This window comes from Rissa tridactyla, chromosome 15 (genome assembly GCF_028500815.1).
Source record: "Rissa tridactyla isolate bRisTri1 chromosome 15, bRisTri1.patW.cur.20221130, whole genome shotgun sequence".
Classification (NCBI taxonomy): Eukaryota; Metazoa; Chordata; class Aves; order Charadriiformes; family Laridae; genus Rissa; species Rissa tridactyla.
The window spans coordinates 2,820,241-2,823,067 of NC_071480.1; the positions used below are offsets into that span (position 1 = coordinate 2,820,241).

Consider the following 2,827-nt stretch of genomic DNA (forward strand, 5'->3'; position numbering starts at 1 on the left):
CCCGCTGGCTCTGGAGTTGGGGTCCTCCCGTCATCTCTCTCTTGCCCCAAGGGCCACACTGAGAGGCGTAATGCTCTTGAAAATGCCCTGTCTTGTTGAGAGGATGCCTAGTAGCTGTCAACTGCATCTGTTAGGGGCAAGAGGGCAAAAGCAAGAGAGCAGGGAGGAGGAGGAGAGATGAAGAGATGGATCATGCTTATCATTTCAACCTTATTAACCCATCGTGCCTCTTCCTCGCAGCTGGGGAGCGCCTGTGGCCGACAGAGCAGGGATGTCTGAGGCCTCGTCCAGCAAGGAGGGACCCCCGGCCGAGTGCCCCGTGTGCTACGAGAAGTTCCACCCGCTGGAGGCCATGCACCGCCAGCTCAGCTGCGGGCACACCTTCTGCCACGACTGCCTGGTGAAGTGCTTGCTCTCCGCCAAGCTTGACGGCCAGGTCCAGAGCAGCATCATCTACCCATCTGCCGCTACGTGACTTTCCTCAGCAAGATGGCAGTTCTATGGCCGCCCAAGGCAGGCACCAACCTCCGGGCCCTGGAGATGCCTCTGTCACCTTCCTCCCTGTCCCATCTGACCAAATTGGAGGCCAGCAACACCTTGGTGGTGCCCAGCCATTTTGTGATGCTGGTGCAGAGCTTCGACCGGTGCTGCAGCACAGGGAACAGCCCCATGGACTCGCAGGGGGTCCCGGGAGAGCTGGCGCGGGAAGCCCACATCTTTGTCATCAGTGACCATGGGATGCCACTGGTGGATGTGGACTGCAGCTCCCTGGGGAGGAGAAGCAGAACGGAAACACGAAGCTCGGTGTCATCCAGCTCGGCCCTGGGGGTGAAATGCTGCCAGTCGCCCATCGCCCTCGCCGTCCTGCTCATCTTGACGGTGGCCATGCTGGCGGCTGTGCTCCCTTGGCTGCTGCTGGTGAAGAGGGACTCGTAGCAGGGATGGGATCAGCTCAGATGCTGGAGGTGTCACTGATGCTGGGACAGAGCTAGGGCTGGGACCTCTCTCAAAAGATCCCATGAGAAAGTCCAGAAGCAGCTCCGGGTGAAGCTCTCTCTCATCTGGCCAGGGACTGAATGGACATTCAGACCTTTCTGCAGATCTCCGGGTGCTCACAGTGTCGTCGCTGGCATTTTCTGCCTCTTTTGGTTAAAATGTGGCTGGTCAAACCCTGCTAGTGGGTTCCCCTAGTGTCTTAGCAGAGAGCATGGTTTCTCCTCCCGCACCCCGTTGAGGAGAAATAACTGGACTCCAGATGATCCAGTGTGAATCAACAGAAGCCGTTTATTAAGCACCGATCATCATCTTTTATACCCTGTGTTGTAGCCGTACACGCGACTCGCTTATTTCTGATCAGCCAGTTACACTGTCCACGCGCTGTGCATGCAGTTCGTTCACACATCAGGTTGGTTACAAGAATTCGCATAGTAAATTGCTTAGTCATTAGCACAACATGTTTTCTGCCTTCTCAGTTCCCATTTTTCCCATGTACTAATGCCATCTTCTACTGCCTGTTTTGCTCTTAATCTAATCTCTCACAGTAGGGAGGCTGGCTCACATGGCCATTTTCTCTCAGAGACATTCCTACACATCCATACTTGGTCTTGGATACAACTAAGAGCCAAAGAAACTTTGTTTTGGGTTGTACCAAGTGCATTTGTGATCAGCTGATGGTCCTTTTCACCTGTTTCTTCCCACTGAGGCAATATATTCAATAAAAGCCATTGGTGATTTCCCAATGCTGATCGAGAGGACTGTAGAGGATGTTTTAACTTGTCTAGATCACTAGTAGTTGTGACTAGTTTCTTTGCAAGTATCTATACTATTTAAGACTCCCAGTCCTGTTCCTAAGATACCAGTCACATCTCTCTTCAGTCGTTGTGAGGTGGCAACAGTTTGTCTGTCCACGTACAGTTCATCTAAGGTTCCTGTAAGACACAAAAGAAAAGGGAATCTGCTCGGTCTTCTTTGAGCGACGGGGTCAAAAAGGGGGCGAGATCCACCGGGTGCTGATCCGGTGTATCTTCCCTGAACAGTCTTTGGCTTCCCATGCATGGGGATTTTGGGGAGTAGCTAGCACCATTGGTACTGTGCCAATTTGAGGCATTTTCACTAACACAGGTTGCCCAGGGTGAAATTGTCCTAGGTATTTTCCTGGTTCATTGGGAACTTTTGGAGTGATGATATTGGCAGATACACAGAAAGCTTTCATTCTAGGACAGCCATCTCCACTCCGTTATTGAATTGATAGGTGGCATCATCCCATCGCAAATGCCAACCAGGTTCATGAGTTTTTGCAAAACGCATAACCAATCCATTGGTGCGTTCAACAATGCCATCAGCCTGAGGATAATAGGGAGTATGAAATACCCATCGAATGCCTTCTTCTTTGGCCCAATCTTGTACCACCGAAGCGGTAAAGTGTGAACCGTTATCACTTTGGATTGCCTCAGGAAGGGGAAGGGTGCTGTACCACCCTTGTAGGCCTTTCACTGTGTTGTCCCCGGTAGCTGATTTGAAGCTGGTGGCCATAGTGAGGCCAGAGATAATCTCCACTCCTACTAGGATGTCTCTTTTCTCACCTGATGATCTCAAGGGCCCAATACAATCAATTTGCCAGGAATGCCACAATGGTTTCTTGTCCCGAATGGGTAAGGGAGGCGCCTTACTCGGATGATCTTTATTGAGCCGTAGGCGACATTGTGAACAGGCAGTTACTACTTGTTCGCACAGTTCAGCTGATACAGGCCACCCCCGGGCTAGTCCTTCCTGATACACATCAGCACGGCCTGCGTGGCCACGCTTAACACGTAACCATTCGACTAAG

At 51.7% G+C, this 2,827-nt stretch overlaps 1 pseudogene; it reads left to right on the forward strand.

The window, feature by feature from the left end:
• Window positions 1-271: 271 nt before the first annotated feature.
• Window positions 272-936, forward strand: LOC128918133 (RING finger protein 222-like; annotated as a pseudogene).
• Window positions 937-2,827: the final 1,891 nt, after the last annotated feature.